Raw genomic sequence first — 24,495 nt, 5'->3', positions numbered from 1 at the left:
ACCATGTCTCCCTCCCTGGGCTTAAAAGGAAGTTTAGAGAATAGGAAAAAAAAGTATTGATTGTTTTTTCAATTTGTACCTTCCCTGTCGGAAACCTCACACATTTCATAGTGTACGCTTGCTCCACCTTCCAGTGTAACACTTATGACTGGACTTGGCATGGGTGAGGGCAGAGTTCTGGGTCCTCTCGATGGGACACAGCGCACAGCGTTTTGTGCCATGGTGTGTGGGGATGAGAGAGCGTTGTCTCCTTCTGCAGTCAGAGCCCTCCTTAATGGGAGTACTACAGGGAAACAATGCCTCACTCAAACCAGGGCGTTCAGAAATCAAATTCTCCGCTTATTAATCATCATTCTAATTAAGAAAAAGAATTGATCCTTTAACAACAATATAATATCCTTTTGTTTTCCTTTAATTAAGTCCATCAGTTTTTCATTTCTCTCTATAAAGGAAGAATAATGTTAAATTGTAGGAAGTTACTTATTGAAACCACTGATGCGATTCCCTGGAGCACCTCTGACATCTTATTTATCCATCCTTAGGAACTGTAATGCTACTTTGCTGCTACATTTAGTGTTTGGGTCAGAGAAGGGTGTTGAGTTATGACTCCTGTGCCTGTTTGGCTGATAGACATTTACCTAATAGCCTTAGTACAAGGTTAGTTTGTTCTTATTCCCCGATTCCTCTTTCTTAAACTTCATTTCTCTCTTCTACCTTCACTTCTCTCATTATACAACTGCTTCCTTAGTTTTACTGCCTCTCTTTTGCCTAATGCAAAGGAATTAAAATGTGCTTGAAAGTAACAACTATTGAATCAGGTATCCTTTTGCCAATCTGTCATTTTGATAAGTTCAGGAATGTGGTGCTATCCTCACATACAAACATGTCGGTGACAGGACTATCCTTGTTTTACTGCAGGCCTGTCACCCTGGCTACTAAAGAATCCTCAGACTTCAGTGGTTGGCTTACCAACTGCAGTCTTCAGTTTGGTATTTAGTGCCAAGAAGGAAAGTGATCATTTCACATCCATTGATTGGTTCTCGATTCCAGGCTGCACTGTAAATGTATGTATATAATAACTAATTTGATTCTTATGATAGTCTAATGGAATCAGGAAGTGTTCTATCTTGATTCTCCAGATCTAGAAAACTAGCTTTTAACTTGGCAGTGTCTTCATGGAAAGTTACTCAGTAGCAATATTCAGTACCAGTTCCCTAAAGAAACAAAGTTATTAAGGAGTGCTATGCTTTTTGTTCCAGGAGAATGCTTTCTATAAGTCTTCAAAAATTACCTACCATGAACATAAGACAGTAGTATTTTCTAGACTATCAAATTTGTTTTTACCCATTAAAACACAAACTTTTCTTGTAAACTGGTCAAACTTCAACCTAAAATTTATGAATGCTTCAGTTTTCCCCAAATTGTTATTTTTTTCCTAAATACATTGTGTTTTTTAAAAAGTTTAAAAGATTTAATGTTAATTCATAAAAAGGAATCATCTTCCACATATGTTCATTTACTTTTAATATTTAATATCATGAAACTGAATTGGTATTATTTTTGTAAAATTTCTTTACATTATTGTTTGATGTGTGTGATGATAACCATTGACTGCTGTTCCTCCCGACTCCTCTAATCTCATGGCTCACAAATGCTTTCTACATAAAAGCTGGTGTCTATCTACATATTCTTTGAACAATATGTCATATGTTTTGAACAGTTTGATATTCACATAATATTTTTTAATATTTAAATTATATGAGCAGGGTAGAGTAATGAATTACTGAAAGAGTAGCTATCAGTATATATATGGTTGTGAAAATATGTCATTCCTTACAAAGATGTATGGCTCAAATTTAAAGCCACTAAGTGTAAGGGAAAGAAATGCATGTGCCTTTTTGTCCGTTGTCATGGCCCTTAGAATACTGACATCACAATGGTTCTTCATCCTGACTGCTACAGAATCCTCGGACTTCAGTAGGTTGACTACCAACCTTAGTCACCAGTTTGCTATTCAGGACTAGAAAGACAAAATTCGAGTTTATTCAAAGGTTCTCCCTTCCAGGCTCCACCAAAAAGGTATTTTTTTTATAAGTAATTTGTTTCTCATGATAGCTTAATCATATCAGGAAATGTTCTCTCTTTATTCCTCTAGATCATATGAACTAACTCTCAACTCAGTAGTGGTTTCTTGAAAAGGTAGACATTCAAGCCATATTCGGTACCAATCTTCTGTAGAAACAACATTATTATATGAAGGGAGGTATGCTTTAAGCATACAGGAGAACAATTTCTGTAAATCTTACCAAAAAAAAGTGTCCAGGTTATGCTTGAGCATTGTTTTATATGCAACCCAATTGTTTTAACCACCATGACTACAAATATTTTTAAAAAGAATTGGTCATTCTTTTTTGTAGACCCTAAACCTTAGAACTCCCTGGTTTTCTTCAAATTGTTATAGTTACAACACATATTGTGTTCTTTGGAATATATTTTGAATATTTGAACATTAATTCTAATTAGACAGGAACTACTTTCCAGACATGTTAATTTCCTTTCAGTTTGTCCATCACAAAATTTCGTTGCTATTATTTTGTAACATATCTTCACATTAGTGTTTGAAGTATGCGATGACAACCATTGGCTGCTGTTCCTCCTGACTTTGAATCTCATGGGTCTCATAGGCTTTCCACATAAATGCTGGTGTCTCTCTACATATTCTTTGAAAGACGTCATATGTTTTGGCGAGAATTATAGTCACTAAATATATAATTTTAATATTTGTATTGTATGAGCAGGGTAGAGAAAAGAAATCACCAAAAAGTATGAGTCACTGCATGTGTGTGTGTGTGTAACCAGTGAGAATCACATCAAGTCTGTCTTCTACATACAGGATTTAAGACTTATCAAAATGTACAGTATTGTCCTGGACCTGGGGTTCATGAGTTCACTGTCCCTGCTCTTTGTGTGTTTATTAGCACAGAGATGTAACAGCCCACACAAAAACATTTTTCTCTTATTATGACCTTAACATTTGCCAAAAGTGCCCCATACTGAAATTCCTTTTTAGTATCTTTTTTCCCCTTAGACCAAAGCCAGATGTGTACCCAGACACAAAGCCTCTGTGTATAGCAAGCTGTTTTAAATATTGTGACTCGGCAATGTGCTGTCTTTTCTCTGCTTGAGCCAAGGATCTCTGCTCAGTGTCTGTGGGTTACCAAGCTCCTTCTTTATTGTATGTCTTGTCAGCTATCCCTATTCATTTAACCTTTCATTAGCGTCTGTGCAGCTTTCCTGTCTGCAAAGGCAAGGAGAACCCGAAAGGCCCCACTGTCACAGTTATTAGATTTCTCCGTTACATCCCAGCAACCACAAAGAAGCAAGAGTGGAGACTATTGTCGTGCATGCTGCTGTCCTGGGGTGCAGCTCTTCTGTGCATGTCAAGGACATGTGCCACATGTTGATATATGCATCCCAGGAATAAATGCGCAACATGGGGGATAGGCTGACAGAGGCAGCAATGAGCTTTGTAGGAGTTATTGCGAAGACCAACAGTTAGTGAAGGAATTTTGCTTAACCAGCCAAGGAGATAGACGGAGTTGAGAGTTGCCAAGATCTGCCTTGTGGAGCTTGTCAGTCCCATTGTTTTCATCTAAACTTCATTTGAGGGAAAATTGAATACCTTCGACAGGAATGAAAGTCTTCTTTTCTCCTTTAACCTCGGAGGTGAAAATGTTATTTCTGATGACTGTTATGGTGCATTACAACTATTTTTGTATGGACTAAAGATATGTGAATGATTATGTTACTTACGTCTCATAATTTTTACAATTTCACTGCAAAATCGTGAAAAATGTTTTAACAGGGATTTGTATGTTTTATAAATCTGGTTTTAAAATGGAGCACGTGAATCTCCTTGTGCTCCTGCTTTGCTGTGGCTGCCATAGCACAGTGTGGCTATCACCTGGTTTTTATACATGTGTTTTCATGCTTGCTGTAATATGGAGGAGAAGAGGAATGATTACAGGTCTCTTTCACATAATAATAAATACAAATACTTGGATATGTAGAGTGGAAAAGATTTCATTTTAAACATCATAATGAACTCTCAGAGCTGGAAGAGAGCTCAGTTGGTAGAGCGCCTCCCACAGGAGCATGAAGACCTTGCTCCCCAACAAGTATAATGGGCCAGCCAGCATGGCACCTTTCATTGCTGTTCTCAGGGCTGGGAAGGCAGTGACAGGCAGGTCCCTGGGGTTCACTAGCCACCCAGCTCAGCCTCATTGTTGAGGAGAAGGCAGGGAATCACCATGAATGCCATTGGTTCTGGTGTCTAATCTTGACCCACTCAGTGTTTGGGGATGTCTGCCTTGGAAAGCAGAGTTTAAAGTGAGCATACACTATAATGGCTTCAGTTATGGCGTTTCTGTGCATATGCTTCCTTCTCTTTGTGGCACTGCCTGCTCATTCCTATTAGCCAAACAACCAGTTTGGTAATCTCTATGGCTGCCTCCCCACAACTGCTTGGTGATATAAGTCCTAGTGGTTTCGTTTTAACTGCTTTATTGTGAGATACCTCACATACCACCATGTAATCACCCTTTAAAATGTACATTAATAATACCCCATTATATGGATACACGGTTTCTTTTAGCATCATCAATTTATGGATTTTTTACTATTATGCATAATGCTGCTGAGAACTTTATTTGGGAGAGGGTCAGATGTTTTTATTTCTCTTGGATGTATACCTTTAAGAAGAATTGTTGGATCATGTGGCCTTCTTTTTGTCCATTTGAGTTGTCTTCAGAAAAACAAACCAAAACCAAAAACCAAAAAAACCTCTTGTGGTCTTAAAAAATACATATGTGGTAAAAGGGTTTTTTTTGTTTTTTTTGTTTTTTGTTTTGCTCGCTCTCTCTCTTTCTTTCTTTTACATTAATAAAAAGCTGTTACTGGGTGGTGGTAAGGCAGAAGCAGACAGATTTCTGAGTTCAAGGACAGCCTGCTTTACAGGGCAAGTTCTAGGACAGACTGGGATACACAGAGAAACCCTATCTTGAAAAACAAAAAATTAGGAAAGGAAAATCATATGCTTAGGTTATTTAGATGTATGGTTAGGAATGAACTCAATTTGTGAAAGTGTGAAAAAGGAAAAGGACTCATGTAGTATGCACTTTATATTGCAAAAAAATTCCTTTTCTAGTGGCATTCACTCACATACACATACACACACACACACACACACACACACAGACACTAATTGATTTAAGAAATTAAGAAAATATGGTGGTGATGGCGCACACCTTTAATCCCAGCACTTGGAAGGCAGAGGCAGGTGGATTTCTGAGTTCGAGGCCAGCCTGGTCTACAGAGTGAGTGCCAAGACAGCCAGGGCTATACAGAGAAACTCTGTCTTGAAAAGAACCGAGCCCCCCCCCCAAAAAAAGAAAATATTTCTTGATTGGGTTTCTTGTTATATTTGTTCTTTCTTATTAATTCCTCACATTAACAAATCTAATTTACTTTTGAATAGTGACTTGGCCCCGTCTTAAAGCATTACTGTTATTTTAGAAACCCAGTGGAGTTTTAACATTTGTTTTCCCTAGTTTTTTTTTAAATACTAATAATCATTTTCCACCCCCCAGAGGTAGCTACTCTAGCAACAAAAGGCTATCTGTTGCAGTTGAAGAGAAATTTACTAGTGGGATCCCCCTCCCCACCTGCAAAAATAAAAGTTTGAAAAACAGTAGTAAAATTATCTCTTTTTCCTATGTAGGCCAAGAGGGCTTGCCCTGGTTATAGTCTCAATATTTTAAGTCATAGGATCATGTAAAATTTTGACTTGCTAGCATTAAACTTCTGATATATAAAATGAAAGCTTTAGATTTAATTCCAAATTTACCAAATAATTTGAGTGCATACTTCCCAGAATAGCAACATAAAGTAAGTCAAAGAATGAACAGCATAAAATTCTTGCTAGCATAAGAGAGATAATGAGCTAGACAATTAAGTTAGAAATTCTTTTTTTTAAGATTTATTTATTATTATATGTAAGTACACTAGCTGTTTTCAAACACTCCAGAAGAGGGCGTCAGATCTTGTTACGGGTGGTTGTGAGTCACCATGTGGTTGCTGGGATTTGAACTCAGGACCTTTGGAAGAGCAGTCAGTGCTCTTAACCACTGAGCCATCTCTCCAGCCCTAAGTTAGGAATTCTAACCTATTAGTGATGAGTGAGAAGATTGGTGATGTGGATGGGTTGGGGGTAGCATGTTGATTGTCTGAGGGACTAGCTTTCTAGGTGGAGAGAAGAACCAGCACAGAAGCTCTGAAGTGGGCAGAGGGACTTACATTGCCTGGGGCACATGGGGTCTTGGTATTAGTGGGGTGAATGTTGGCTTTTACTCTCTCTCTCTCTCTCTCTCTCTCTCTCTCTCTCTCTCTCTCTCTCTCTCCTCTTGAGGCTAAATGGTTCAATAAGGAAGCAAGTAGTAGATACAAAGAACTTAAATCTTTGTGCACTAGTTTTTTAAGAGTCACAGGAACTGATGGAGGATAGGAAAAGAGTGAGGAAAACAAAACAAAATCAAATTTGGTTGGTCTGTAAGACAAGCAAAGGAAGTTTCACATAGAGGTCAGGTAAGGTAGGGATGAGGTTGCCACTGGAGATGAATGTTACTTTGAGGGTGGCAGTTTAAGTGAAGTGGGCCAAAGCTTGGTCTGAGCTTGGGAGAATGAAAGGAAAGTGAGTATAGGAAATGAAAACAACTGTTTAAATTGTACCTCAAAGGGCAAAAGGAAGCACCTGAAGTTAGGGTGTTTCATTTTTGTTTTGGTAAAATTGCAGAATTGTTAGCATATTTAATATTGAGATTGAATTTAGTGGAGAAGGAATGGTTGACACAGGAGGGAACTGGAAGTGTTTTTTTTGTTGTTGTTGTTGTTTTGAGAAAATTTAAGATGGGATTCTAATCACTGCCTGTGTTGAAAGCTTTATTTAGCTATGATCAGTTTAAGTATGATCAGTTCATCTGAAACAGAAAGATGGTGGTGTAGTTAGTATATGAGACTCAGGAAGATTAAATGTGTAGAATGTGGAAACCGTTTAGGACAAGAATAGAGACTTTTCATGAGAATTAGTCAATATTTGCTTTTCCCCCAAGATTTATTTTTATGGGGCTAGGGAGATGACTAAATAATTAAGAGGGCTTGCTTCTTTTGCACTCCAGCACTAGGGCCAGGCAGTTCAGAACTGTCTGTAACTCAGTCCTAAGCGATCTGGCACCTTCCTCTCTCCTCCTTGGATACCTGCATATACATGTCTTGGTCATGTACATAAATAAGAATAATACAAATACATTTTAAAATATTTATATGTTTGTGTGTTTGCCCATCCACAGGGGTCAGAATAAGGCACTTGCTGCTCTTTACTGCTGAGCCATTCTTCCTCTTTGTTAATATTTGTAAAGTCATTATTGAACACAAGAATTAATTACTTAGTGATTTCTTCAGTTACTACAGCTATCACTTGGAGAGATAACTGTAAAGAATTGGTTTTTAAATTGTGCAAGTTTTTTATGTATTGCTTGTGAAGTTACAATGTGATTCCTATAGCTAGTTTATTTTACTCACCCTTGTAATACTCCAGAAATACTGGGTATTCATTCAAGTTAGGTAAATGAGTTCAAAACTTGTAGATAAGTCATCTTTTCTTTCCCAAGGTGTTAGCCTCCACAGGTTCCACCTACCTAGACTATTAAAGCATATCCCAGAAAGACAAAGAGTTTTATAGTTTTAATCTGAAACAGATGATTTTTAAGGCCTTAAAGGATGTTTAGTGTTCAATATCTAGATAAAGGTTCTTATAGTGAAATTGTAACTGTGTAATAGAAAGTTGAATTCTTTATCAGTATTGAATAGAAAGAAGTAGTAGAGAAATTACAAATAAGTTGAGTTAATTATAAGCCGGGCGGTGTGGTGCACGCCTGTAATCCCAGCACTCTGGGAGGCAGAGGCAGGTGGATTTCTGAGTTCGAGGCCAGCCTGGTCTACAGAGTGAGTTCCAGGACAGTCAGGGCTATACAGAGAAACCCTGTCTCAAAAACCCCAAGTCCAAAAACAAAAACAATACCACCACCAACAAAAAAGTTGTAATTATAGTTGTAGGATTGATTGTAAAGCTGGAGCAGGTCACATACGTTTTGTAGAGTTGGAAACAGGAAATACTTGGGAAGTCTATCTAGAGTCTCCCTGACTTTGAATATGTGCACTCATTCCTATTTTAAACTAGGATACGGAAAATTAGGGACTGGATACTTGGCTCAGCAGTTATGAGTGCTTACTATTTCAGAGGACTGGAATTCAGTTTGCCAACACCCACAGAGATGGCCTGTAAGTCTAGATTGAGGGGATTTGATGGTTTCTTCTAGACTCTCTGGGGACTTGCACTTATACCTCTCACTCCATTCCCATAATTAAACATCATAAAAATAAGTTTTTTTAAGAGACTGGAGAGATGGCTCAGTTGTTCAGAGCACTGGCTGTTCTTCCAGATGACTTAGCCTCATTCTCAGTACCACCTACATACAGGATAGCTCACAATTGTCTGTAAGTCTGGTCCCAAGGGATCTGACACCCTTTTCTGGGCTCCTCTGGTACCAGATAAGCATGTGTTATTCCGACATACATGCAGGCAAAACACTCTTACACATAAAAATTTTAAATGTCTTTTTTAAAACATGTAGAAAGTTAAACTCAGTATCAGTTTAGTGTATAAGCTCAGGACATATTTTAGAGAGATAGTGGTTAAAGGAGAATCAGATAGATCTTAGTGAGGTTTCTGTTGGGTTATTGGGAAAGAAGTGATAGGTCTAAGGTAGATTTGTAAAGAAGATCTAGGGTCAAAACCTCTTTAAAGAACACAGAGAATAGCCGGGCAGTGGTGGCGCATGCTTATAATCCCAGCACTCCGGGAGGCAGAGGCAGGCGGATTTCTGAGTTCAAGGCCAGCCTGGTCTACAAAGTGAGTTCCAGGACAGCCAGGGCTATACAGAGAAACCCTGTCTCAAAAAAACCAAATCCAAAAACAAACAAACAAACAAAAAAAACCAAAAAACAAAAAAAACAAAACAAACAAACAAACAAACAAAAAAAAACCACAGAGAGGTTGGAAACTTAAAGAGGACAATTAGAGAAGAATTGGATTTGAATCAAAGGCCAATAACTTAAAAGTAGTTAAAGATATGTGAAACGCTATTTGAGGGACCAATGGATCAGTAGATAAAGGCACTTACTTGTCACCAAGCCTTATAGAGTTTAAAGCATAGCTTGTTCGAACCTTCATGGTAGAAGGAGGGAACTAACTTCCACAAGTTGTCCTCTGACCTCTACACACTCAAAGTTGCATGTTCACAGGTGGACACAAGTAAACATAAATAATTTAAGCAAACAATCTTTAGTAAAATATAGTATTTTAAGTATACCCACAGAACTAAATTATTTTAATGAATTAATGCTTTCCAAAATACTTCATTTGTTAATAAAATAGTCAACATTTGAAAAACAGTATTTATTGTAAATGAGTTAAATGGATCCTGTAGTCTACAAAAACATTGATATAAGGGAAGGGCTGTAAGGAAGACAAAAAATTACAATGCCAATATTAATGAGGAGACTACATTTGTAGGCAATATTTCAGTTAACAGTGTGCTCTTTTAGATAGGAAAGAGTAGTATCTGTCTGTACAGGATATAAATAGTTCAAGTTAAAATTAAATACAAATAAAGGAAAATTTTCAAAGCAGCGTATATATCTCAATCCCCCAATGAGTTCTTACAAGTTTGTAAGTTAACCAGCACTTGAAAGGCAGAAGGAAATGGTCTACATTTCAAGGTTCAAGCTAGCCAGGAGTGTTCAGTAACATTGTCTCAAAAAAATTTTATGGTTTATGTAAAGGAAAAGGGGAAAGTGAAGCACAAACATATATAAAATGTACTTTAATAAAATTATGGAAGAGAACATGCTTGAAAAGCTCAGGAACATAGACTGTAAAAAGTTTAAGTATAGAAGGAAATACTGTGAATAAAAATTTTATTAAAGAATTGTAGGAACTATAGCATTAATGTTTCTCTGTTCTATTTCTTGACTGTGGTAGACACTGTGTGTATGACCAGTTGCCTTAGATTCTTGCCACTGTGTCTTCCTCACCTTAGATTCTTGCCACTGACTTTTTTTTTTAATCTTAATGGATGTTATGTCTTCAAACTGTGTGAATCAAAGCAAATATTTTCCTCAAAAAAATTGCAGTATCAAACCAAACTTTAAGACAGTCCTTAAAGAAAGAAAGTTTTAAAATAATTTTTTTAAAAACTTAATCAGCACAAGGACCAAATAGCAAAGTGAAAATGTACCACAGGCATGAAGAGGTTTTTTTCTTTCTTTTTCTTTTTCTTTCTCTTTCTTTTTCTTTTGTTCTCTTCCCTCCCTCCCTCCCTCCCTCCTTACCCCCCTCTCTTTCTTATGATGCGAGGGGACAGGTTCTCACCATGTAGCCCTCACTTAGCTGAAACTTTCTGTGCAGACCAGGTTGGTCTAGATTTTTACAAATAGCTAGCTGCCTGTCTTTGCTGTGCTACAATTAAAGATGTGTGCTACCCAGCCCAACAAACCTCTTCTTTTGCCTAGGCTATCTGGCCAGCTTGCTTCTTGGACCCATCTGTCTCTACTCCACACTCAGGTTTCAGATACATTTGGCTCTTGCCTGGCTTTTTTGTTGGTGTTGGGGACTTAAACATCGGTTCTCATGTTTGCGCATCAGATGCTCTTACACACTGTTTACCTATTCTCACAGAATTTTTAAAGAGGGGTGTGTGTGTGTGTCTGTCATTGTATGCCTGTGTCAGTTTTCTGTTGCTGTGAAGAAATACCATTACCATGGCAACTCTTTATAAAAAAAAAAGCATTTAATTGGAGCTTGTTTAGTCTATTGTCATGTTGGGATGCATGATTGCAGGCAGGCATGTAGACATAGTGTTAAGAGTTGTTGAGAGTTCTACATGTGGATTGGCAGGCAGCAGAAAGAGAAAAACACTGAGTTTTGTTTGAGCATTTGAAACTTCAAAGCCAAACCCCTAGTGACACACTCCTCTAACGAGACCACACTTATTCCAAAAAGGCCTTGGACTTAGAGCTCATGTTTTTTTGGCCAGGGTGTAAGTCAGTAAGCTTCAGTGATTCTTTTGAAGCTGGGGTAAGTTACATGTGTGTGCAGGATACCTGGCTTGTTATGTGGGTAACTATGATCTGAACTTCTAGCTCTCATGATTCAGTAAACACTCCACCCTTACAATATCAAACTGATGGGGAAATAAGTTGATATTTGTATTTTCTATTTATCAATATATGAAATAGGGTCTCATATAGCTCAGACTGACTTTCAACCGACTATGTAGCTAATGATGAACTTTAACTTAAAAAAAAAAACACTTATTTTTTTGAGACAGGATTTCTCTGAGTTGTTCTGGCTGTCCTGGAATTTACTCAAGACCAGGCTGGCTTCTGACTCAGAGATCTACCTGTCTCTTCCTCCTGAGTGCTGGGATCAAGGGTGTGTACCACCTCACCTAGATTTTTCCCCCTGCATGTATGCCTGTGTGAGAGTGTCAGATTCTCTGGAAACTGGAACTACAGACAACCGTGTGGGTGCTGGGAATTGAACCTAGGTCCTATGGAAGAAAAACCAGTGCTCTCAAATATTGAGCCATCTCAAATATTGAGCCATCAAATATAGCTCCTTTATTGTTTTGAAACACTGAGTCTTAACTATGTAGGCTTGGCTGGCCTGGTATTTCCTTTGTTAGACTGAGATGGCACCAAAGAGATCAGCCTACTTATGCCTCCAGAGCACTAGGATTCACGGTGTGTGCTGTCACATGTTGCTTTTAATTACACATTTATTTTGTGTAGGTTTGTGTGTATGTGAGCTTATGTGTACCATGGGCACATGTGTAGTGGAAATCAGTTCTCGGTTTTGAACTCAAGTCCCAAAGTTTAGCAACAAAACACCCTTACCTGCCTAGACTTCTCACTGGCTTCAGCTCCAGTGAGAGTTAAAATTATGGAGGCATCTGTTCTCTAAGTAATTTAAGACATCTTGAAATTCCTTTATTCTGTTTTTTAGCCTTTTTATTTTCTAACATTTAATTGAATGCTCAGTACTTAATTTTAATTTATGATCAGTTGAAAGGACTTAGATTGTGGGTCTTAAAAAATGTTGGAAGTTTTACCATGTTGTATCCCTGGCTGGCCTTGAACTCCGAATCTATTTGCTTCTACCTTCTAGAAGTCTGGGATAAGAGGTGTTGGTCACGATGTCTGGCTGGAGTTTGATCACTAGAAAAAGTGACTCTGTCTTTTGGCTCTCAATGTTTCATTGTTTTTTTCTTTAATGAGTTTCAAAAATGTTTATATCTGCCTGATACATTTTTTGTCTAACTGTTACTTTTAACTTCTCAAAGTCACCCTTTTAGGTTTGTCTCATGTAGACCCTGTAGATGGATCCATGTAGTTGGATCAGGATTAGGTTTTTTTTGGTTTTTTTTGGGGGGGGGTTAGGGGGGACCCAATTTAAAATGCTTTTACTTGTTCACATAATGTGGGTTTACTTCTGTAATATTAGTCATTTTTTGTTGTTGTTGCTTGTGTTTCTGCCTGTTTTTTTATCATCTTTTAAAATTACTTTTTAATTTGCTCTCATTGTTCTTCTCATCTTACAAAAATACTTTATTTCATTTTGTTTAGGATACCATCAATTTTTTAATGTTTTATTTTCCTTTAATAAAGCCAACATGTAATAAACTGCTAGCATGGATAAATGTTGTCAAACCACGACATCATCAGTTGTAATATGGATGCTGATTTCAAATAAGCTAAAACGTGAAATTGAGTGCATTTTAGAATGATGGTCCTTTGCTGTTTGTACTTGACCTGTACAGTAACCTGTTGTTACTGAAAAGCCGAAGCCTTAATACACTTCAGTCTATTATATTTATCAAGTATCTTTTCTGAGAGCGGTTGCCTGAAGGCAATATTCTCAGCATTCTTAGCTTTGAAGTACTATTCATGGCTTTCAAGTGAAAGGATGTTTTGTCTGACAATATTTTAATATTTAAATTAAAAGTCAGAATTGGAGCTACACTTCTTTTTCCTTAAAACCCAACAGACTGTTCCCTTATCTATTGGCCTATAGGGTTACTATAGGGAAGTCTGGGACCAGCCTGACTTTTTTTTTCCCCTTTGTAGGTGACCTACTTCTGCCTGGGTATTGGCAGATTGCTTTCTTTATCCTTGAAGTTCAGTAACTTTATTAGACTGTATCTCGCTCTTGGTGTGATTCTCTATTACATTTTTCCTATTAGTGGTAAGCCATCTCGATCGGTGGGTTCAGGAAAATTTCTTAGATATCTTACATGCTTTAATTTTTGGAATTCTTTCTTAAGCATTAGTTATATAATTGCCCATCTTCATTTCCGGCTCCATTTCATTATTTACTAAATGCTTCCTTTGTTCTGTTCTGATATGTTATTTTCTTGATAATCTTTACTAAGTTTGTTCTCTTCAGTATTAGGACTACTACTTATAATGTGGATTTGTTTTGTTTGTTAGTTTCATTTTGATAGTGGCTTCACCACTTCATTCAGTTTTGTTATGTATGTCTGTGAGCAGGCTTTTCAATTTACCTTCTATTTACAAATGCTTTTAGTACTTGTAATGTCAAAAGGTGAAGCTATGTTGTTTTTGAGAAGATGGGTTCAAAACAGTTATAGAGTAGCCATGTCAAAATCTATTCTCTGTGAACACAAAATCAAATGATTTTGATTAAGTCTTTGTGTCAGATTTTGTGTTTTGTTAATGACTTGAGATTTGGTAAAAGCTCAATCATAATTCTTTCTGAAGATGTATAAACTGCATGCGCATAGTAGAATTCTGTTTGTTGTGTATGTTTCTGTGTATCAATAAAGGATGATTAATTATTTTTTACTTATGATTAATTACTTTTTACTTATAGTCATTAAAAGTCTATAAAGGTTATTTTTTATTGAGTAAGTTACCATGCAGAATAGATGAAATTCTTTGATGTTATGACTGATGTATTCTCTATCATTCATGTGTACCACAATGAAAAGTTCTTTTGTAAGAATTTCTCCAGAGTACCAATTTGTTCTTTGTGTTTGTTCTGGGTGGGGAACTGAAGATGGTGAACAATGTGCTCCTGATCTTTATTCAGACTTGAAGGCTGTAGTGGACAATGGGACTGTGACTAGTTGTTGTTAATGTGTGAGATTATTACTCTGACTTTGAATAAAAAAGGCCATTTCACTTGTTAATGGAGCAGGCTCTCTCATGAGCAAGTTTGTGTTAATTTTCTCTGTCTGTCTTCTTCCCCCTGAGGTGCAAATATACGTCTCAGAATTTCTTAAGGATTCTAAACTATTTTACTTAATTATCAATATTGTGACTGCTTCCTGTGATGTTTCTGGGGTTTTTTTTTTTTGTTTCTTTGTTTGTTTGTTTTGTTTTTAACCAGCAATTAGTTTGTCAAACACTTATTGCCATAGATAATAGATCCTGGGGCTTTAATAAACAAAAATTCATGTTCCTTCAAACTAGCATTCTAGGTGAAGTAAAGGAGTTAAACACAATTAATAAAATGTAGTAGAATACTAAGTGGAAAGGAAAAGTTTACATTTCCTAAGAACATGGGAGTCATAATTAAAGTTAGGGTGACATTTAAGAATGCTTGGTGAGGGAGTGAATGTGAATGTGTGAAGGGTACCACAAGTGCAGCATCTGCAACGGGGATATAGATGAGAATGTTGCAGGAAAATGATAGAGTAGCTGAACCCAGAGACAGAAGGTGGGAGTGAGATACTGGTAAATTCTGAAGGACTTTTTAAGGCCCTCACCAAGTGAGATTAGGCTTCCATATGAACAGCAACACGATTTAGGTTTATAGGGGTTTCTCTGGCTGCTAAATTGATCATAGAAACAGTAAGGTAGGCTAGGTGGAAGTGGAAGTCTTCCCAGCACTCGGGAAAGCAGAGATAGGCAGATCTCTGGGTTTGAGGTCAGCTTGGTCTGTAGAACAAGTTCTAGAACAGCCAGAGATATACACAGACAGCCTGTCTCATAAAATAAACAAAACAAAATAACAGCAAGGTATTTTGGCTAGCATTTTAGTATACACATATATACACATATACACATATAAGCAAATGTTTTATAACTGAAACGATACATTTACTAACAATACTATTTTTTGTTTCTGTTAGGAGAAAGGAATTCTGGTCAAATTACGGTAGATTTGTTTGATTCCACATCTTGTCGGTGACTAACACTGTCAAATAAGTTATAGCCCTGACTTAATAAGTAAAATTTTGGTTGTATATTCAGACAAAATGAATAAAATGTAAATTACAAATAATAAAAGCTAAAAATTAAATACCTAAAATTCTTCTAATAAACTGCTACTAAAGAGTTGTTGCTGCTCCCTAGGGACAACTGCTTTCATAAAATATTTTTGGTTCAGATTTCCTGGGGATTTAACTCCATGCTTCTAAATGATATGTTTATAGTGTCTGTGTTTTTGGTTTATCAACTTTAGACATTCTCTCTTGACTTCTTGCTATGACAGATGTTTTCAGTCCCACTTCTCACTACTGACCTTCCTCGTTCATCGGTCACTGACTTGGCGCCTCTCTGGGGTTCTGCCCAGAAGATTTAGCCTTCCTCCTTCGCCTCAGCCCCTCTGTGAGTATTTTGCTCCCTACACTTTGCTGACCAGTTCATGTTCTTCTATCTGTCTCCATCCTTCAGAACCATGGGCAAACTATGTAGTTTTTGAAAAAAATTTAAGAATTTTTATTGGCTTAGGTTCATATTGGCACTTTGGAACTCTTGAATAATAGACTAGAATATTAGGTCAAAAGGGTTTTTTTTATATGTATACACTTGAATAATTTAGTTTTTGTTTTGCTATTAAAATGTTTTGAAGATTTGTTATTTTACATACATGAATGCTTTGCCTGAATGTATGTCTGTACACCTGTGTGCCTGGAGTTCAAGTAAGTCAGAAGAGGCTGTCAGATGACCTGGAGTTGAAGTTACAGATGCTTGTTAGCCACTATGCCAATGCTGGGAACTGAACCCAGGTTCTCTGCAAGAGCAACAAGTGATCTTGACAACTGAGCCATCTCTGCAACCCACTTTCTGTTTTTTAAAGAGATAGATGATATATTTGCCATATTTCATTCTTCAAACAACTAAATTTTCTCATGTCAGCATCTACTCTTTCAAAGTATACTAAATAGGTATGTAATTTTTTTTCATATCCTGGTACTATAATATTTCTTTCATTTTGAGTTTTTAAAGTTGTAATTAAAAATACTTGAATTATTATTGAATTTTTCCAGCAAAAATATTTTTATGTTCCAGTTATTTCTCTTCTAGGAATAGCCATTTCTAAGTCAAGAAGATAGGCTTTAAAAGTTTTGGTTGCTTTAGAAAGGTTTTACAGGTCAGAACTCTCCCTTTTATTACTAGAAAGTGAATAAAGGATAAAGTCAGTCATGATTCGGATCACAGAAGTATATTATTTCCATCACCTTAGATGGAAAAGATTTGAAAATGAATTTGAAGCATGATAGAGGGATATACCAGAAAGTGAATCAATATGCATCTGTATATTCATTACTTTCTTTGTGGCTATGATCAATACAGAATCAGCTTAAGGAAAAGTTCGTTTTGTTTGGATCATGGTTCTATTTCTCCCCCCCCCCCCACCAAGATTCTACCGCCTACCACCCACCCAATTGCTTATGGTTTTAAAAAGTATAGTTTTTCATGGTCAGGAATAGTGTTGCAGCAGGAAGATAGATCACTTTCCTGGAGCTCTTTATAGCCTAATGGATCAGGATTCAGAGCATTTGTGCTAGAACCAGAAATTACTATCACCTTTAAAGCCTTGTCTCACCAGTCCACTTCTGCTAGTTAGGCCACAATCCTCAAATTTTCACAACTTCCTAAAACTGCAGCACCAGCTGGTGGCCAAATGCTCCACGCGTGAACATACATGATGTTTCATATATTTTTAAACCATAATAGAGTGTATCATAGCTGGTTCAATACTGTCTTACTTGATATGCCTTGTATTGCACCTGGTATGGCCTGATGCTTAGCTTAGATTATTTTCTCCCATACACCTAGGTCTAAGAAGTAGTGGAAGATTTGCAGGGGTGGGGGCTGTTGAAATCTCTAGCTTTGGCTGTCCAGGAACTTGCTCTGTAGAACAGGCTAGCTTTGAACTCAGAGATCTGCCTGCCTCTGCTTTAAAGGCTTGTACCACCACACCCGGCTTGATTTTTTTTTAAAATAGGTTTATTGTGTGTGTATGATTATATTGCCTGGATATTTGTAAGTGTACCACCCTTGGCCAGAAAAGGTTATTGGACCTCTTAGATCTTTAGTTATAGGTGGTTGTGAGCTGCCACATAGATGCTAAGACTGAACCTGGGTCCTTTGCAAGAATAGTAAGTGTTCTTAGGCGTTGAACCAGCTCTCTAGCTCTCAATTCTCTCTCTCTCTCTCTCTCTCTCTCTCTCTCCTCCCTCCGTCCGTCCCTCCCTCTCCTTCTCCCTCCTCTCTCCATCTCCCTCCTTCCCACACTCTCTCCCTCCCTCCCTCCCTCCTCTCAAAAGAATGATTTTACATCATATGTATGAGTGTTTTGCCTACTGAGTCATTGCTCTAGCTCTCTCAACAGTGTTTTAGAATACATATATTTGAGTGTTTGTTTTGTATACTGTTTGTATTTTTATAAATATTCTATAGTTACATGAAAATAGATTACTACTTAATCATATAAGTATTTTTACTTTATTATTCAAGGTGATATATTTCTGTATAGGTGACTGTTATTCTGACCTATGTGACTTAAGTTTTCATGTCATGCTTGTCTCAACCAAAAAATATCCAGCCAAATTATTTTGGTACTCATCAATTTAATTTTTAGATAAAAACAGTACTCTTGTACTTGACCAAATCATCAGTCCATGCAGTTACAGAGATTGAACCAATCTATGTATATATATAAAAGTACACATACATATGTATTAATTTGCCTTTTAATTTTTTGGTATGTATGGTTTACCTGCATATATTTTTGTATATTTTGTGCATGCCTGGTGCACATAGAGTCTAGAAGAGGGTATCTGATCTCTGAAAATTGTAGTTACAGATGGCTATGAGCCACGATTTGGTTGCTGGAACCAAACCTAGGTACCTTCACAAGTAATAAATATTCTTTACTGCTGAGCAATCGTGTATATTTTTAGGCTTGTGGTAATATTTTTAGTTTTGGGTGTTTGTGTGGACTCAGTAATTATTATTTGTGTTTCGGATTACAAAATTCATTTTTAGCAGTACAAGAAGCAGGCCAGAGAGATGGGTCACTGGGTAAGGGTTCCTGTCCCGAAGCCTGACCACCTAAATTCAATTTATATGGTAGAAAGGGAGAACTAAGTCCTGCAAGCTGTCCTTTAACTTCCACATGCACAGTATGGTGCAGTGTACATGTTCACACTATAAATGATGTAAAAAAGAAAAAAAAAATTAAGAAACAAGTTCTAAGGTTCATCCACAATCTTGTTCATCCTAGTTTGATTTCTTTGACTTCCTTATTCTTTGTATCACACTTTGCTTTAGAATTCTGTAGTTTTGTCACTACCAGCTATGCATTGTTATGGAGAAATAAATCTGAGACCAACTTGATTCTTCTGCCCACATTTTTTTTTACTTGATTTCCTTCTCCTAGATGCCCATGTTATTGCTTTAAGTTTAGTACTTCTTGCTCAAATATGTTCTATTTATTCTATATTTTTATTTTCTTGTGAATTAGTTTAAGCTGTATTTATTACGGAAAGCTTATATATGACTTTTAAACACTGAGACATTTCTCTAGCTTCAACTTTTATAGTTAGTCATTTTTATTTTTTAAACTACATTTTAAAAGTAAACTTATACAGTATCTTATTGTCAGCGTTTTGAGATACAGGTAAAGGAGGCAGTTTCACACTGTCGACCTCAGCAGCCTAACATATTCCCAAAGAGTTTTAGGAAAATTGACTCAGGCCAAACCAGCATTTGTGAATTTGACTTGAAAAGAAGTCAGGACTAGACAGCATATTATGAAGCAGACAGAGTTTAGTAAACATTTTAATACAGGTTTAAGCATGTATTAATAGATGTCTTGTAGGTTTACAAATGGTGAGGAAAAAAGTCTTCCCTCAGGAATATTGGAAGTTAGAATATTTTTACTGTAAGCAGGGAGTCAGGGGTGGAGGGCTCACAGCAACTCTCATTAGAAACATAGTTTGGATGATGTTTGGAGCTGGCTAGTATTTTTCTTAAAAGGTGGTAGCGAAGGTATAGGCTTGTTCTTGAGATTCTTTTGTTTTGTTTTGTTTTTTGTTTTTTGTTTTTTTTTTAATTTGGTTTTTTCGAGACAGGGTTTCCCTGTATAGCCCTGGCTGTCCTGGAGCTCACTCTGTAGACCAGGCTGGCCTCGAACTCAGAAATCCGCCTGCCTCTGCCTCCCAGAGTGCTGGGATTACAGGCGTGTGCCACCACCGCCTGGCTCTCCATGCTGTCTTAACTACCCGTCAACTCAAAGACCCTCCTACTTCCTGAGGCTGTTCTTGAGATTCTAAAGAACATTGTATTTGTTAGACTATGGGAAGACAATGGATAATTAACATTTTCTACATGTATCCTAAGATAGGACAATATTTTGTGTCTTCTTTTGGTGATGAGGAAACAGCTCAGTCAGTAAATTGCCTGTTCCAAAGCTTGAGAGGATCCCAGTTTAGATTCCCTGCAGGGACTTAATGCTAGAAGGGCCAGGGGCAGCCCTGGAGCTCATTGGCTAGCCAATTTAGTCAAATCAGTGAGCTCAAAGTTCAGCGAGAGACCCTGTCTCAAATCTGAAACCACCAGCTGTTGGTCCTTGCCTTCCAGACTCAAGCACTTATATGCACACACCTTATTTTTCTGTTTTATAATACCACTATAGGTTTTATCCTACTTTATGGATAAGAAAATGAAGCTTGGGAAAAAAATGAGATGACTAAATTTGGCAAGACTAAGGAGAATTGAAATGCAGACTTAGTCCTGACATATAATACCATATAATGTATATGGTCTTCTGTTCTCAGGAATTCCTGCTGCATCAGATTTCAGCAGAGAAGTATGCTGATGATGTTGTATTTAAGCACAAGCTACAACATACAAAGGGTATCAGGATATGTCTAGATAAACTCATCAGGATATGTTTAGAATATAAGAGTCATTTAAGTTTGTAGGGAGAGAGAAAGAATGAGAATTTAGATGACTTTGACAACAGAACAGCTTTATTTAACCTGAGAATGACACACCATGGTCAGATGTAGGTGGTAGAATGTACCTGTTAATTCTAAGGAAGAAAATCCTTTTGGCAGAATATTAGAAAGTCTTTATAAATATGGAATGACTGTTTTTTGCCTGTCTGCTCCATGGTCCACCCCCCCTTTTTTTTAACCAGTTAGGAAGTCAGCTCACTGTAGCCTATGACTCAAATGTAAAGAAAAATATTCTAATTGTAAGCAGTTTTAATGTTGATTAGAAATCTATAAAGATTATTAGATTGGATCTTTAAAAAAACTATAGTAGAAATGTAATAAAATTTGTGCAGTTGTTTGTTGATATATCACTTTATTAGTTACTTTTCTATTACTGTGAAAAAACACCATGACCAAGGCAATTTATAAAAGAAAGTGTTTAATTGGGCTTACAGTTCCAGAGGATTAGACTTTATGATGGTTGAATAAAGGCATGGTGGCAGGAACACCTGAGAATTTGACTCTTAAACAGCAAGCAAGAGACACAGTACTAATCTCAATGCTCACTGCTGCTGACACATCTCCTCCATTAAGGCCATACCTCCTAATCCTTCCCAAACAGTTCTACAAACTGGGAACCAGGTATATGAACATGAGCCTATGAGGGCTGTTCTCATTCAAACCACCACTGGTATTTTTCCAATATTGATTTATTAATGAAGGTTGAGGAAATGATTGTTTGTGTAGTTACAGTAATTACAAAACACACCTCTTTTCTGTTTCTCAACACTATTACAGTAGATGTGTAGCAATTCCTGTGATAGAGTGGTAACATTATTTTGGTAAATCATAATTTACTTAAGAGAATCTACAGAATATTTAGATAAAAGGTTTTATATGTTACCTTAATGGTTTAAAGAATTGGGCATGATGGTGCACTTCTGTAATTTCAATTCTAAGTTGAGGCAGGATTATAAATTCAACGCTAGCCTGGACTACATAGTGAGACTTTACCTCAGAAAGCCAGAAACTTGCAAAGATGGAAAGTTAAAAAAAAAAAGATTCAAAGAGGATCTGCTGTAAAGATGGGACTCTAAGTTTGGGGTCATGGTTTTTGCCTTTAACCCTAGTGCTGGGGCACTAGGGAGGCAGAGCAGGCTATCTAGGGACAGACAGTGAGACCTTGTCTAAAAAACCAAAATGTTTATTTTTATTATTACTATCATCATTGTTATTTGTTTGTTTGTTTATTATTGAGACAGGGTTTTTCTGCATAGCCCTGGCTATCCTAGAACTTGTTATATAGACTAAGCTGGCCTGGATCTCAGAAATTCGCTCACTTACCTCTGCCTCCCAAGTGCTGAGATTAAAGGCATATGCCACCACTGCCTGGCAGATATTTCTTAATATCTGTTATCTAGTCAGATTTCATATATTCAGTTAACTCATAAACATCTCTCACCTCTTTAATGTTTAGATTCTATAGAAAATTGCTTGCAATCCCAGGTCTTGTCCTTATAATTTCTCACATGTAGCTTCTATTAGTTATATTCATAACAGGGATTCTCTTAACGTGTTTCTCTGTGTGTTTTATATTTGACTTTTTTTTGTTGTTGTTGTTGTTGTTTGGTTTTTTTTGTTTTGTTTTGTTTTGTTTTGGTTTTGGTTTTTTTGAGACAGGTTTCTTCCTGGTTGTCCTGGAACTCACTCTACTGTAGACCAGGCTGGCCTTGAACTCAGAAATCCACCTGCCTCTGCCTCCCAAGTGCTAGGATTACAGGTGTGCACCACCACGCCCCGTTTTATATTTGACTCTTACTATGAGCTTTGAACAGGTTCAGTTTTGCTACATGAGATTACCTCAAAAATAATGACTTTTATCTTTTAAAGATTTATTTGGTTTATTCATTTTACATAGAAATTTTTAAAAATGTAGAAAAAGTAATAAAGTGACATTTCTGAAACTTTTCAGCTTAATGTATTTTTATTTTTTAAGCCAGAGGACAATCTTGCTTTAAAAGAAAAAAAGCAAAACAAGACCCAAAAACCCAGAGAAGGCAAACTTTAAATTTCTGCAGCTTCTTAAAGTAGGAAGATAAAAAGGAGGAAGAAGAAGCTATGTCTTTTGAATCAGGAAAAGTTAAATTTGTTTGAGTAATTCAGAAAATTGGGCATGTTCAACTTAGCCATACCCAGGGGCTCCATAAACAATCGCATAGCTGGAGTTTTTTAGAGATGTTATTTGATAACATAATTATTATTTCAGTATTTGATAATAGAGTGCAAGGTTCTTCTACTTTCTTTGGTTTTCAAAATAATGTATTGCTTGCACAGAGTAGGCCAAGAATTGGATGATGAGATGGCTCTGTGGAAAAGATGTTGTTACCAAGCCTGCTGACCTGAGATTGATTCTTTACATGGTTGAAGAAGTATATCCCTCCCTCCCATCCTTTTTTCTCTGTAGCTTTGGCTGTCCTGGAACACATTCTATACACCAGGCTAGCCTTGATCTCACAGATATCTGTCTGCCTCTGCCTCCTGAGTGCTGGCATTAAGCCAGCTGTGGGATAAGACCCAAATCAAAATGACAAAATGGTTTACTAGCACCTAATTATAACAGCCATGGCTGGTTGGTTTTGTGTGTGTATGTTAGTTACTCATGTATTGAAATACATTTGTCTATCCTTCACGGTTATTATTCATACTAATACTCAACTCATAACATTTTTAGCCAGTGGGGCTTCTAACTGATAGCTTTTGTTTTATTTAGTATTGAGAAGAGCCTAACACATTTTATTGAGTATTGAGAAGAGCCTAACATATTTTTTCCTTATGCCTCAGACTTAGAATCTGTCATTTCTTCACAAAACCCTGCTTGTATTAGAAGACCATATTGTGGATACTAGGAATGTTCATCATACTGAGATGACTGTTTCCCTGAACCTTTTCTGGTGTATAAGCCTAGTTTTTAAAAAAAACACTTTATGAATTTGTATTGATCCTAATAATTCATGTTTGTTCACTTTTCATATGCTCTCATCTTTTTAGAGACATGTCTGACAGGATCTTCTTTTCCCACCCTCCAAAAGCTGAAATCAGAGAGTATACACTATTATGCTTACTCTTAGTTTTTGTGGATTCATGCCTCTCCCCCTGCCCCAAATTAGTTGATTCTCAGAGCGAGGTCTGATTCTATAGCCTGGGCTGCAAGGGAAGATCCTATTTAAAACAACAGCAGCAATAACCACAACCATTATAGTGTCATATGTCTGTAGTCTTAGCAAAGAGGCTAAAGGGTAAGGCCAGCCAGTCTACATACAAATTTCAGGCCCACTAAGACAAAATCGTGCCTTAAACAAAACAAAACAAAACAAAACAAAAAACCTGAAAAATCAACCAAATAAAACTACTTGATTGCATGAATTTCATTTGCTCGTGGCTATGGCTACTGTAATTTTTCTATCTATCGAAACCTTAGAGAAACAATTTCCACTTGCACTTTTCCACCTTAACCTTGTTAGTGTTGTTCTAGTTATCTTTACTGCTTATGCTGAAGACGGTTTTGGCTTTCTTTTTTGAACCCAATGGCCTTAATTGAGATAGTGTTTCCATGCTGTAGAAGAGTGAACTTATCATTGTTGGCTATTTACTCTGTTAAACATATTAGCCTCTTTGTTTTCCTGCTTTCCTCTCTGGCAAAAACCCTGATATATTCTGAGGATGTCTCTCAGTGGTAGAAGACTTGCCTAGTGTATGCAAGGTCCAAAGTACAGTCTATAACTCTGCAAAGACAGCCCCTCTCCCAACATATACAACATATATGTGCTGTAGAAATTTAACATTAAGTAAGTTTTCCCCTTTCAAACAAGTATCTCATCTTGTGTTTCCTATTTTAATACATTTGTGTCATTTTAAGAACTAAGATGAGATATAATATGTTCAAATGTAATAAACAACATATATACAAATAATAGTAGATAAACATATCTATGTTCACAGTATTATACAACCATTAACCTTTTCTAGTTTCAAAACCATTTCACCACTTCATCAAGTATCTTCA

General features: G+C 36.8%; 1 protein-coding gene across 4 annotated transcripts in view; it reads left to right on the top strand.

Moving 5' to 3' along the window:
• LOC127685016 (ubiquitin-conjugating enzyme E2 pex4-like) overlaps positions 1 to 24,495 on the top strand; it is a 144,137-nt gene that overhangs the window by 64,273 nt on the left and 55,369 nt on the right. For 3 of the 4 annotated variants that reach the window (XR_007977778.1, XR_007977777.1, XR_007977776.1), the window contains exons 4-5: positions 919 to 1,064; positions 15,695 to 15,810. The gene's annotated coding sequence lies outside the window, so the exon portion shown is untranslated. The remainder of the gene's footprint in view (positions 1 to 918; positions 1,065 to 15,694; positions 15,811 to 24,495) is intronic. The other variant, XM_052181749.1, reaches the window with a different exon arrangement.

Source organism: Apodemus sylvaticus, chromosome 5 (assembly GCF_947179515.1).
Source record: "Apodemus sylvaticus chromosome 5, mApoSyl1.1, whole genome shotgun sequence".
Taxonomy (NCBI): Eukaryota; Metazoa; Chordata; class Mammalia; order Rodentia; family Muridae; genus Apodemus; species Apodemus sylvaticus.
The sequence above is the reverse complement of the archived record's forward strand: the minus strand, read 5'-3'. Positions and strand labels throughout refer to the sequence as shown.